This window comes from Pinus tabuliformis, chromosome 9 (genome assembly GCF_031772625.1).
Source record: "Pinus tabuliformis cultivar Carrire ecotype Pingquan chromosome 9, CPIR1, whole genome shotgun sequence".
Lineage (NCBI taxonomy): Eukaryota > Viridiplantae > Streptophyta > Pinopsida > Pinales > Pinaceae > Pinus > Pinus tabuliformis.
In genome coordinates this window covers 89,268,916-89,283,735 of record NC_142307.1, presented here as the reverse complement: position 1 = coordinate 89,283,735, position 14,820 = coordinate 89,268,916, and the positions used below count along the sequence as shown (strand labels likewise).

Genomic DNA, 14,820 nt, shown 5'->3' with positions numbered 1-14,820 from the left:
ATCTTCCCCTGGACTATTGGCTTCCTACAGCTTTAAAGCTAATAGGAGATTCTTTGGGTAAATTCATTAAAATTTTAGAAGCAACATTACAAGGCAGGTATACAAAATATGAAAAAATCTATGTAGAAACAGATGTCTCTAGAGCCCCGCCTAAAGTAGTCAAGCTAGAGTTCTAGGACGAATTTTGGTAACAACTGGTAGACTATGGACAAATCCCTTTCAAATGTCAGAGGTGCCATGAGTATGGCCACTTGATAAGAGAATTCCCCCTAAAAATGTGGAAGAATAGAACAAAGAGACAAATCGAAAGGATGCAGAGGGCTTTGTCAGACCCACTTCGAGGGTAAGACCTAATTGAAGACAACAACAATGAAATCAAGGGAAGAAAGATAAGAGAAATGTCTTTGAAATTCTAGCCGAGGAAAACCTGGAAGAAAAAGTGGGGGAAGAAGAGGAAAGTGGTGACTAAGAAGAAAATAGAGAGGAAGAAATGGGGCAGTTGATTGGGACCATGAGCGACAAGGAGATATCCTAGATCTATCAAAATGTTTTGAGGGAGATTAGGAAATGACCCAAAGCAAAGTAGGAACAAAAGATCTAGAATTGCAGGAGCTAATTGAGAGGGAAGGAATCAATCTCCAGGATTTGATGGAATAGACAGAGAAACAAGGAATAAAATAAATCAACGTGGATCAAATGAACAAGATCCAATATTTATATTTGATGAGAGAAAAGTTGAGATTATGAGGGCAGAAAAGACCACATCCAAAAAAAGCGGGTGGATCTTCGAAGGGGTCTCAACTGGGTGTGAAAGCAGCAAAATCTCATATGGTGTTGGTGCCATGATAGAGCCAATGGAAAAGAGGGAGAAAGTCGAACAATGTCACCCTTAAGGAGCTAATGTAGAATTTCCCATTGTAGATCAACAAATTATGCAATATACTAAAGCAAAATACAAGATCTACTTCTACAACAAACTTGCGGAAGCTTAATCGATTATGAGCAAGATCAAATAGAACACTTATAACTGAGAATGAGAAAGCAATCACACATGAACACAGAAGAATACTCTGGGGAAAGCCTCAGCTAAAAACCTCAATCTCTATAATATCATACAAGTGGAAATATGTCTGGATTACACAAAGCTTTAGCTCACAAGCTATCCAACTCTCAGTACAATCCCTCTACTGCTCATAGACAGTCAAAGGATTCTCACAAACCTTCTCCTCTGTCCTCCAAGCCTCCTATTTCCTTGCGTAGTTTCTCTTCGGTCCTCCAGCTGCAACTTGTGTGATTCTCACCTCACACACAACACTGACCTCTGAAATAACTGCGCAATCCTGAAGGAGATAATTCCTTCTGCATGGATGAGTTTCCTTTACATGAAAATTCCTCCAACTGATAGTACAATGTCCCTTCCTTTAATGTCAACTGGGTCTTTCTCTGAACTAACATGCATGAGTTATTTATGAGAGAATATTCAGTTATCTGGAGAACACTAGTTGCATGCATGCATGCATTAACTGATTGAACTCACAATTAGTTCCACAAACTGTTTGGAACTAATTTAACTGGACTTAACTCAGTTAACTGAGCTAACTAATTACAACTCATCCTTATCTCCTTAATTAAGGGATTAATTCCTCAATCAAAGGGATAACTGTTGCATGTCTTCACAAAGGCTTCATGTTTGATTTTCTCCAACTAATTAACTCAAGATGAATTAATTAATTATTTTTCAAATAGCTACTGAGACCAAATTCAAATTTTAATTATCAATTTTAATTCAGGGACTAATTAAAATTGAATCTATCCCGAAATTCTATTTATAGCAATGCTATTTTTAGCATTTTTTGTTGCCATTTTCAACACTCCCTCTCAACAAGAAAGGCATTCAACTAGAACTTGATCTTGAACCTTTGAAATGTTATGCATGCAACACTTCTCTCAAGTGTTGTTTCTCTAGCAACTCCAAAAACAAAAAAATATCCAACCTGAATCAGAATGATGCCTCTGTCACCAAAGTCTCTAACTGTTATTACCTCTGTCATCTAAAAACTCTACACCTATGTGCTCTTCAGTATCTGACTGCTCTAGCCTCTGTCACTTTGATCTCTGACTACATCAATCACACTGATTCCTCCTATTGCATCTGTGTTGTTGTTGGTCCTGTTTCCCAGCACTGCATCCGCACTGCACCTCCTCTCATCATGTTGCATCATGTTTCCCATTGCTGCACTGCAACTCAGTTACTGTGAAGTAAGTAACTGACCTCCTTGTTGGGCTAGAAACACCCTTTGATGCTGAAGCTCCCTTTTTCATTGACGAGTGCTCCCTCTCTGACCTCTACGCTACTGCAACAACTCCCCGCATCTCACACCGTTGCACACCTCTCTGTGCCATCCTGCACTGGTGCAACACTCCTGTGCCTCTCGCATTACTGCAGCCTGCTAGCTCTGCACTATCTTGGGACTCCTGCACTGTAGCTCTCTATGCCGCTCCATCTGCATCCTTCTTTACCCACTAAGCTAGTCCTGCTACTCCTTGTCGAGGATCCCATAGCAAGGTTTAATCAAAGAGGTTGGGTACCTCAAGGATCCTACCCCTATTCATCCTTCTTGGGACTATCACTCCACATTGCCCCACCTCCCACCTGGAGGTATGGATGCATGTGATTCCTCTGCCCACTTGGCTCGAAATTCTCCCCTACTGGAGGTCTCTACATGATTGGATGTCTCCACTCGGTCTCCTCTCGGCTTCTCCAGTTGTCGCTGCTCCACAAGCTCCTGAAGTTGCTTCACCAATTGTGGCTCCTCCACAATTGTTTGAGACTTCTTCTGGCGCTGCATGTTGAGAGGTAATGTACTCTCCTTCTCAACCACCAAGTCTCCAACAGTTGCCTTGCTCCTCAAGGCTATGCATCTTTAGCCTCAAGAGCATATAAGTTCTTGACTCGTGAACCGATCTGCTTCACCTGTCTCGTGGTGATGTGTCTAAGGAAAACCTTTCCCTTACTGAAGACTACATCATAGCCTTTGTATTCCAGCATCGCGATCGATACCAATTTTTTCTTTAGTCCTGGCACATACTTCACATCTGGCAAGGTAATGCGAGCTCCATGCTCCCTCTGAAAAACAATCGTGCCTACACCTGAGACACTATACTTTTCATCATTACCCATCGCTATGAGTATTTGGTGGTCTTTCTCCTCCAAGGTACTGAACAAACTCTTATCATCGATCATGTGGAATGAAGCTCCATTGTCAAGAAACCAACCGCAACCAATCATCGATGAAACCATGCATGCGATGAGGGTGAAATCCAACTCGAACTATGAGGCCAGTGCCTCGCCTTCTGATCCTTCCAAGGATCCCTTCTTGGATTTCTCTTGTGGAAAATTTGTTGCATAATGGCCCACCTCATGACAATGAAAGGATCACACTTTCGATTTATCAAACTTCTTCCCACCATGAGAAGAACTCGATTTGGGATGAGAATCCTTCTCCTTCCCTTTCTTCGCCTTACTCGCTAAGGTGCAATTTTCTTCATCCTCCTTGGATGAAGAACCATCTCTGGTGCTTCTTCTTATCTCCTCCTGCATCAGATCCGACCAAAGTCATTCCCAATCTGGTAGTTTCTCTCTTCCATTTACCGAGTCTTGGTAGCTATGCCAACTCTTAGGAAGGCCGAGGAGAGCTAGACTCACCATGTCATCATCGGCTGTTGTGATCCCTACACTTCCAAGCTCATCCCTACAGGTGGTGAGCTTGTTCAGATATGTAGAGATTGTGTCGCCCTTTTCACACTTGACTTTCCGAAGCTTACCTTTCAGCGCCAGCTTCCTCTGATCGTTGTTGTTCTGATATAGATCTTTCAATGCTTTCCACATTGAAAACGATGTCTCCTTCCCATGGAGACTTGGGACTATGTGGTCTCGAACTCCCTCCAGAAGGATTCTCCTTGATCTAGCCACACATTTCTTCCATTTCGCCAATTTTGTAGCATTAGCTGCTGCCAGCTTGGGTACTTCTTGATCAATGAAGTCCTTTAGACCATTGTCCTCTAATACTGCTTCCATGTGATCCTTCCAGGCTATATAATTCAAGTTTCCATCAAGGGCATACTCGAGTCTTAAACCGTTGAATTATCATTGGTGAAATTGAGATGTGATAAGAAATCGATTTCTATATATAGGAACTTCAAACTTTGAACTTCTCCCTTCTTGTATATTGTTCTTTGCCTTGATCACCTTTGCTCCAATACCATTTAGAATTTCCCACTGTAGATAAACAGATTATGCAATATACTAAAGCAAAGTAGAAGATCTACTTCTACAACAAACTTGCGGAAGCTTAATCGATTATGAGCAAGATCAGATAAAACACATATAACTGAGAATGAGAAAGCAATCACACATGAACACAGAAGAATACTCTGGGGAAAGCCTCAGCTAAAAACCCCGATCTCTATAATATCATACAAGTGGAAATATGTCTAGATTACACAAAGATTTAGCTCACAAGCTATCCAGCTCTCAGTACAATCCCTTTGTTGCTCATAAACAGTCAAAGGCTTCTCACAAACCTTCTCCTCTGCCCTCCAAGCCTCCTATTTCCTTGCACAGTTTCTCTTGGGTCCTCCAACTACAACTTGTGTGATTCTCACCTCACACACAACACTGACCTCTGAAATAACTGCGCAATCCTGAAGGAGATAATTCCTTCTGCATGGATGAGTTTCCTTTATAGGAAAATTCCTCCAACTGATAGAACATTGTCCCTTCCTTTAATCTCAACTGGGTCTTTCTCTAAAATGAAATGCATGAGTTATTTATGAGAGAATATTCAGTTATCTAGAGAACACTAGTTGCATGCATGCATGCATTAACTGACTGGACTCACAATTAGCTCCACAAACTGTTTGGAACTAATTTAACTGGACTTAACTCAGTTAAGTGAGCCAACTAATTACAACTCAAATACAACTCATCCTTATCTCCTTAATTAAGGGATAACTTTCTCAATCAAAGGGATAATTGTTGCATGTCTTCACAAAGACTTCATGTTTGATTTTTTTCCAACTAATTAACTCAAGATGAATTAATTAATTAATTTTCAAACAGCTGCTGAGACCAAATTCGAATTTTATTTCTTAATTTTAATTCAGAGACTAATTAAAATTGGAATCTATCCTGAAATTCTATTTATAGCAATGCTATTTTTTTCTATTTCCAACAGAGTTGGAGTATATCCTGAAATGTTATTTATAGAAATGTTATTTTTATCATTTCTTGTTGCCATTTTCAACCGCTGAGAACTATGTTAATAAATTTAGGTAAGATGAGAGCTCTAGGCTCGCCCTCCTCAAACCATATCTAAATCATGAAATTTTTATCTTGGAATATCAGAGGCATTAGTAGCCTTAAGAAACAAAGATTGTTAAAAAAAAGATTCAAATGGAACAACCTGATATCTTTTTTATACAAGAATCAAAATGCTTAGTAGGGGAATAAATGAGTTAAGTAAGAAACTAGGAAGAAAGTATGACTCAGTGGAGGTGGAAGCGTAGGGCTTGGCTCGAGGTTTTCCAATCTATTGGAACCCCCAATCATTGATCCTTATGGACTCTGAAGCCAATATATCATACCTATTGGTAGAAATGCAGGTTATAGGAACCCCTGACATAATGGTTTTCACTAATGTGTACGGGCCTCAAAGACTCGAGGAAAATATCAAGCTGCTGCAAGATCTAAGAAGAATAAAGAGCAGGAAAGGGCACCTCCCCTCAATGGTGGGGGGAGACTTCAATATGATAACTTTTCTATCAGAGAAAAAAGGTGGAAAAAGAAGAATTGACAGAGACTCGGAAGCATTTAAGGAATTCATTGAGAAGACTAAACTTATTGATATGGAAACTACAAATGGATGCTTTACTTGGAGGAATAAGTGTAGAGGACAACATCAAGTGGCATCCATGCTTGACAGGTTTTTAGTATCAGAATATTCATTGATGAGAGGAGTAGATGCGGTAGAAAATATCCTTCCCTGTGGGGGATCTAACCATTGCCCAATCCTATTAATGATGCAATTAGCAGGAACTCCCAAAAAAAGGCCCTTTTAATTTGAAGCATTATGGTTAGAGCACCCTAACTTCATGGAGAATAGCAAATCATGGTGGAAGGAAAATATCCCAGATAGAGGCTTTAAGATGTACACCTTACGAGATAGGTTAAAACATATTAAGATGAAACTAAAGCAGTGGAACAAGATGGAATTTGGAAATATCTTTCAGCAGAAAAATGAACTGGAATAGAAAGTGGAAGCATTACTATAATGGTTGATCTCTGATGGATACTCATAAGGGAGAAAAGAAGAGGAAATGACATTACTAAAGAAGTGGGAGGAGAGATGCAAACAAGAGAAAATCCTCTAGAGGGAGAAATCTAGAGTGTTATGGCTCCCAGAAGGGGAGAAAAACACAAAATTCTTTCACCTCTCAACAATCGAGCACATAAACTCCAACAAAATCCTTAGAATAAAGGATGAAGGAGGGAAAACCTTTGAGGCTCACCAAGACATTGAGGAGTTCTTGGTTCAGCACTTTCAAAAGATAGCTAAAAAACCCCATGTGGAGAGAGGGGAAGACATTCAAAGGATTGTGAGACATATCACAAAGGTGCTCACTGAGGAACATAACAAAAACCTAAAAAAGCTAGTCTCTAGGAGGAAGTGGCTTTGAAAGTGAATGAAATGGCGAATGGGAAATCCCCTGGGCCAAATGGATTAATTATAGACTTCTTCAAAGCTTGCTGGGAAACTATAAAAAGTGATATATAGGAGGTGGTGGCAGACTCCCAAGAATCAACAACAGTTCTTAAAGCTGTGAATTCAACATTTATAGTCCTTATCCCTAAGGAAGAACTAGCAAGTACCCCTAAAATATTCAGGCCTATAGCAAGGTTGTCTATAAAATCATATCCAAGGTAGTTGCTAATCGGATGAAAAAAATTCTTCCATATCTGATCTCGGAGGAACAATCAGGCTATGTGGAGGGAAGACATATCTTGGACAATATAATCCTGGTGCACGAAGTGTATCACTCTTTGAAGACCCAAAAAAAAGTTGGTATGATAATGCAGTTAAACTTATCTAAGACTTATGATAAGATCAGCTAGGAATACATGGAAGCAGTGTTACAAGCATTTGGCTTCGATGAGCACTGGATTAATTGGATCATGGAAATGGTCTCATCACCCAGTTTTTCACTTCTTCTTAATGGAGCCCCATCAAAACCATTCTCCTCGTTTAGAGGAATTCCATAAGGGGACCAATTATCTCCATTCATGTTTATCTTAATGATGGAAGGATCAGAAGAAAAATAAGAGTGACCAATAGAGAAGGGGATATTACAGGGTTGAAACTGCATGACAACACTGAGACGACCACTCACAAACAATTTGTGGATGACACTATGTTGCATGGCATACCCATGGTTAAGGAGGCTCACAATTTCAAAACCATTTTAGATACCTTAATGAAGGCATTAGGTATGGAGTTAAACCTGTCAAAGTCTATGATTTTCATTTTCAACACTCACATTGCTATCTAGAGAAATATTTTAGCTATCCTGGGTTTCCAATGGAAATCCCTCCCTTGTAGGCATTTTGGAGTGCCCTTAACGACACAAACATGGAAGAAGTCCACTTGGGAAAAGGTTCTATCCAACCTGGAAGACAGGGTCAAAAGATGGACGGTGAGAGTGTTGAATCTGTCGGGAAGGTTGGTGCTAGTGAAGGGGGTGCTTCAAGCTATCATGGGATACATGCTATTTGTTCTTCCTGTGCCTAAAGGAGTGCTCCAAAAGGTAAAGTAGATACAAAGGAAATTCTTGTGGCGAGGGGAAGAGGAAAAAAGGAAATGGGCACAGGTGGCATGTAACATGGTCTAGAAATCTAAGTAGGCAGGAGGCCTTGGGTTATAAGACCCTGCAATAATTAACAGAGAAAATGGAGCCAAATTGTGGTGGAAATGGTTAACAAGAGGGGAAATGCCATGGGAGAAATTATGGAAAGCGAAATATGCCCCTGATTGTCAACTAAAAGACCTAGTAAGGCTCACGGGCTCAATCTAGGGGTCATCCATATGGAACCTGGCATGGAACAACATGGAAATAATTCAAAGCGTAACTTTTGGGAAGTAAGAAATGGAAAGCACACCCTATTCTAGGAGGATGCCTGGAAACAACAACCAAAATTATACAAACTGGAATGGAGAATTCTTCAGGAAGTCACGGAGCAACAGGGATACCGAGAAGTCTACCAATTTTGGGCTGTGGAACTAGAAAACAACAAGTGAAAAGTATGGAACCTAAACATCCTCCACGAGGAAAATCTAAGAGATTCAAAAATTCAAGATATTATAGATGAACTGAACAAAAGACAAATTTTGGCAAATGAAGATAGAGAATAACTCTGATGGGGGCAACAAGAAGGAGATGATTTCAACCTTAAAGAAGCCAAGGTTTACCTTAGAACATAAAATCTTGAAATCCATCACCCAACCAGGAACAAAGTCTGGGCGGCTTCTCACTGGAAAAAAATAAAACATTTTTGTGGTTAATTATGCATAGAAAGGTACTAACTTGGGAGAATCTCATGAAGAGAGGAATGATAGGTCCATCATGATAGTGTTTCCTGTGTGAGAAGGAAGAAGAAAATCTTAACCATTTACTGAATACTTGTAGATACACAGAATCTTTGTGGGACTGGTGGGCTATTATTACAGGCAAACTTATAGAAATAAAGAAAACATACAATACATAATTAGAAAATGGAGGTTGCAATATACCAAGAATGAAGTGATTAACATGACCTAGAACTTGATTCTGGGATTCATCCTATGGGCAATTTGGAAGGAACACAACCATAGAATTTTCCAAGATAAAAAGCTCCATGTTGCTAGCTTGATGGAAGAAATTAGTCGTCAATTGAGGGAAACCATAAGTAGAAAAATATTTCAAACCCTGGTGGAACAACCATCCCCTCAGGAAGCCATAATTCTAATATTTTCTACCTTGAGTACATGAGTGATAAGATCCTCAGACCCAGAGAAGTTCATATAAGGACGGGTGCTTCAGTGTGGCAGGCTCCTCTCGAGGGTTTCTGGAAATTGAATTTCGATGGAGTGTCCAAAGGAAACCTAAGAATGGTTAGTGCAAGAGGAATCATAAGTGACTGGACAGGTAAAATCCAGAGGTTACATTTCATCAACATGGGACAAGCCACAAATATTGCAGTGGAGTTCTAGGCCTTGGAGTAGGGATTGGAAATGTTGCGGTAGGAAAGAAATGTGAATGTAATAGTGGAGGGCGAGTCAACATTAGCCATCCAAGAGGCACGTAGACTATAGTGTGGTGCCTAGATAAATAAAGTCACGAGGAATTAGCTTCTCGGCTAGATAATTCAAAGGAATAAGGATCACCTAGAGGAGCTAAAAGTAGTAAAGTTTACCTTAGTCAGACGCTCGACCAATGCATTGGCAGACATAGTGGAAAATGAAGAGGTTGAGAGTAGCCTGGTACTAACTTAAATGACCCAGGAGGGAATGGTGGAAGGAAAGCTAAAGGAGGATTGTCGAGCTTTGGCAGTAAGAGATCTATCCACGTGAGAGAGGAAACATGATGGGAGGAAGGCAATAACCCACATAGTGAAAGAAATGTTTAATAATAAATATGAGCGGACAAGTAGAGGGCATTAGGGAAGATCGAGGAGGTACGTGTCACCAAGGTATGAAGGACATGATGGTAGCTGATGGGAAAGAGTGGAACCCAAGATCGCATAATCGTCCACCGGGAGGTGGCATTTATGAGAAAGGACGGTTGAAGAAGTGGGGAAGGACAAAACACAGTGTGAAGCAGTACTGGAACAGAACTATGGCTATAATGGGCCTGCACAGACCGTATGCAAAGGCGAATGAGAAGGAAGATGGTCCCTTTCTCACACGAATGTACTACAATGACATTGTTAAACAAAAGTTACCATAAATGAATAGGGAAGGCACCAACAGATGAGGCAGACTGCGCTGCTCTAGATTTTTCCTTTATATGCTAGGGATGGGCGCTGCATGGGAGGCATAGTGATAAGTTGGAAAGAAATGAGAGAAACTAGCAGTGAGAGAAAACCTATTTATCAGCGAATCGTGACAACCATAATAGCTATGGGGATAAATGGGAGTGGTAAGTCGAGGGGGAGGCGAAGAGCGGAAGCTCAAAGCTACGTGGCTGGCAAGAGAACCATAATAGAGGAGGCAATGAAGGAAGCAACTCTCAACTATCATGCAATCCTCCTAGAACGAGACATAGAAGTTATTGAAGTCTGGGAAAATGAAGTGAGGCATCTAAGAAGGAATACCCCAGATGACAAAATTGAAGAGGAGATCAATTGGATAATAGATATAGGGAAATCCCGAATGAGAGAGATGGTCTATCAGAGAACTTTAGAAACAACTTGACACGTTAAGACTATAGTGGGCAAGCTGCACGCAGAAGCAACAGAAGAAAGGATCAAGCGTCAGATCGAATACCATATGTGAATGAATGCAATTGAGAAACGACTGAAGGGGGTTGAGGAGGCACTCCAATGGGTGATGAACATAGAAACCTTATAGGATGATCAAATTGGTGATATGAACAAAATATTTTCAATTTACGTGAAATATATCCATAACTTAGATATTACTTTGGGGTGGGGCCACGAAGATTCGGCCAGATTAATGAAATACAAGGTTAAAGAGGTAACTGGAGGCAACGATAAGCAACCGGTAACACCGACAACAAGAGCGACAACTGCAACAACTCTAGTGGTGAAAACTACACTTGCATGTGGATCAAGTGTGGTGGAGGCCCCATCATTGTCCCTGGAAAAATGATCATGTTTCCATGTCTAATTTTTCTATATTTTGTCAATAGGCTAGGTAGGCCGAAGAAAAGTAATAGAATAATAGGTAAGTCTGTCAACTTTGTGATACGAAGTGGGTGGAATATGAAAAACAATTTCTTTTAGATTTCTCGACTCTTACTCACATCTGCTCTCGTTTCCCTAGCATCTGCCACACTTCCAATCTTCTTGACTTGTTAAGTCAACCCAACTACAGCGACCTTGGAGGGCTTTTTTCCCTTCTTTTTTATCATAGAAAGAAAACATGCATTCACTCACTTTTCCTTCCTTTCTATTAACGGATGGGTTCAACAAAAAATAGAAATAGAAATATGGGTTTAGGGTTCAACAATACTGGGTTCCCACGATGGATTTTTCTTTGTACGGCGGTTGGAGAAAACCATAAATTCAAACGCCAAGACACACTTGCATCGAATTTAAACTCCACCGTTAATTTCACTCGACTGCCGACAAACCGGCAGGACCCACGTTCGGTCTCTGTTTCGATTTTGTGGAATGAGGAGTGTTCGGAAGGACCCACCTCCGATTACGGGTCCACCTTCCTAAATGCAGCGGAATAAGGAAGACGCGCATTAATTTGGCTCGCCTCCTCTGCAACGATTTTTTTCCTTCCAAAAAGAAATCAGAGCCTCAAACCCAAGAGGTTAATACGCCCAGGATGCACACCCTCTTTGACAGGCTCTAACAGATGAAATTTTAAGGAAAGTAGATCATATGAATAATAGATAGATGAAATTTTACAAGGAATTAGAGTGAAAGATGACAACATTTTTTATTTGGAGGGGTAGAATATGGGGATCATGATGCAAGGATGCACATGTAACTACTACTATTTTATGTAAGTTGTTTTTCCTTATTGAAAAAAGTTTAAGACATTGCCGAAATTTGAATTGAATATGGATATGGAGGACAATGCAGGGCCTGGATGCTCATCACTTGGGTATGGAGCATTCATGGAGCATGGTCCTTTTAAACCCGGGGGTCACAATGGCGAACTTTTGTTGAGAAATAAGTACTCTTGGAATACAGGTAACAACTCTGTTTTTTCTTGGATTGATTAGCAAAAATTTCCATGACTTGAAGGCTCAAACATAACTAGAAGCTAACTATATACCATGACATTTACCATGTGCAATTCCTTGAAACATAACTAGAAGCTAACTATATACCATGACATTTACCATGTGCAATTTTATTGATGACAGAAACAAACATGCTATATCTAGAGAGCCCAGTTGGTGTGGGGTTTTCTTATTCCAACACTAGTTCAGACTACCAGTATTATAACGATGCAATGACTGGTATGCTATTTGTTATCTATATTTCTTTTTGATTGCTGCAATGAAATATGTTCTTAGATTGATGATCATGGCGACTGTAGTTTCTGGGCAATATTGAATAAGATTATAACTGAACAGCAAGTGTCAACTAATGCAGCTGAAGACAACCTGTCTTTCCTTTTGAATTGGTTTGAGAAATTTCCGGAATACAGAGGTGTAGATTTTTACATAACAGGGGAGAGTTATGGAGGTATGACCTAGCGTTATCTTTTAACATATATTATGCTCACTTGTTCTTTTGAGCTCTTTAAAGCTGTTCATGTTGGTTGTTGTGTATCTTGTTTAACACTAACTATGTTGGTTGATGTAATCTTGTAGGACACTATGTGCCTCAATTAGCAACTGTTGTGATGGAGCACAACAAAAAACCCAACATCAAGCCCATTAACCTCAAAGGAATTGTTGTATGTCTATCTTCTTTCACAATCATTTTAGGATTCTTCCAATGATGTAGATTTTGTTTACCTAAAGCTCATGTGATTATGGCATTCATTAACTACAAAGGGTCAGTCAACCGGGACAACCTTCATAATGAATGTAGCTAATGAAAAGGTTAAGGGCTTTCATTTCTAATCGTGCTATTGGGCAATCCCTATTAAACATGGGTTTTGCTTTCTATTTTAAGCTGGCTAGGCTCAAGGTCCAGCTTGAAATGTAACTCCATTCCATGTTAGTCTTGTAAGGCTTGTACCAAGGGTAAAATCACCAAGGAGATTTGAGTAATATTATGTTGTTGAGAGAATGTGCATTTCATCGTGAAACAATGAGTTCTTTCTCATGGGGGGCTTTTGTTTTTATTGTTGTAATCAAATCAAATCTATTTGTTTATCTATCAGTGCTCAATCCTTTGTACTGACATTTGCTTTGTCCCTTAAATTGCTTGCAGATGGGCAATCCTTTGTTAGACATAGATATCAGCATAAGCAACGATGAATCCTTGTGGTCAAATAGTCTCATCTCAGATGAAACTTACCAACTGACACAGTCTATGTGCAACAATTCCAAAAGGTGGAGGGAAACATATGTTCTTAACAATGTGTCTGAGGATTGCCAATATGTGTTCAGCAAGGTGAAAAGTGAAACTAGAAATATAAATTTGGAAGATGTTTCCTTGGGGTTATGTCTAGATGCTGGAGGATCCCAGGCAACAGGTTCTAGAAAACCAAGGAAATTTCTACATCAGGTAAGTCATTTACTCATCATAAATACAATTTGATGTTGAGATTGATAATCAATATGTGGTAGCATTGATTTCAGCCACTGTTGTTTCAGCTAGACAGAATTCTTCAAGATTGATCTCTGTTGTTGTTTGACAGGTTTAACATACTTTCAATAAGATTGACCTGTGCATACACTTCAAAATAAACCAATATCTGAACAAGCAAGAGGTGAAGAAGGCACTTCATGCAAACACTAATCTACATTGGGAAGCCTGCTCTCGGTATGTTTTATAGCATTTATATATTTGTTTGGTTTTGTATTTAGGATTATGCATTTTTATTTCATTACTAAGCAATCCAAAATTTATATCAAGAAAGATGCATCATGGGGCCAAAATTCAGTCACAGAGAATCCCCCTCCACTTCCCCTCCCCCACAAGAAAATTAACATTTCTGCTTTGTGCTACTTAATTTATATTTTTTAAAGTTTAACTATTGAATTCTGATAAATTTTGCAATAGCTAACACTAAATTTGGATTTAGGAAATTCCTCTATGATCAAACAAACAGAGGAATCAGTATGATACCAGTCCTCTCTGATCTTCTAAAGGCAGGTCTACGCATTACACTTTACAGGTAAATCGTGTTTTTGAAAGCATTATTAATAACACTATATTATGTTCCAACATTGGATTTACTGAAAGTAAAATCAAACCTACAGTGGAGATCAAGATTCAAAGGTGCCATTTACAGCGACAAGAACCATTGTCGAGAACCTGGCCAAGGAGCTTAACTTATACACAGTCATTTCATATGCCCCTTGGTACAATCACCAACAGGTAAACTCTCATCTTCTTTATGTAAGAACTCTGGTTATAAGCAGCATTTATGTAGATAGTGCTGATTAAAATTCAAAATTGAGCAGGTGGCAGGATGGACTCAAGCATACGGTCATTCAGTGAACGGCAAAACTGAGAGTATTTTGACTTATGCAACAGTCAAGGGTGCAGGACACGAGGTTCCATATAGTAAACCATCTGAAGCATTGACTCTATACAGATCTTTCATCAGAGCATTGCCTTTGCCTGCTTCGGGAAATAGCCTCTAGTGCAAAGCCAAATAAACTACTACGTTATTCCTATACAAAAAAATAGTTGTACCCTGTAGTGCAATGGCATTACTTCATATGTTAATACTGCATTGAATTTGTATAGAGCTTTCAGCGTTCATCAAAGGATTGCCTTTGTCTTTTTTCAGGAAATGGCCTCTACTATAAAGCCAGATACACTACATTATTCTTATACAAGAAATATTTGTACCCTATAGGGCAATGCCAGATGCATTTCTTCATATGTTAATATTGCTT

General features: G+C 39.6%; 1 pseudogene across 1 annotated transcript; it reads left to right on the top strand.

Annotated features, from left to right (window-relative positions):
- The first annotated feature begins 11,834 nt into the window (after positions 1–11,834).
- On the top strand, positions 11,835–14,589 carry LOC149147237 (serine carboxypeptidase-like 46; annotated as a pseudogene). Its single transcript, XR_016262870.1, has 9 exons — positions 11,835–11,983; positions 12,160–12,255; positions 12,392–12,484; positions 12,613–12,698; positions 13,181–13,477; positions 13,611–13,735; positions 13,998–14,090; positions 14,176–14,293; positions 14,380–14,589. The product of XR_016262870.1 is annotated as a serine carboxypeptidase-like 46 (transcript).
- The last annotated feature ends 231 nt before the right edge of the window (positions 14,590–14,820 follow it).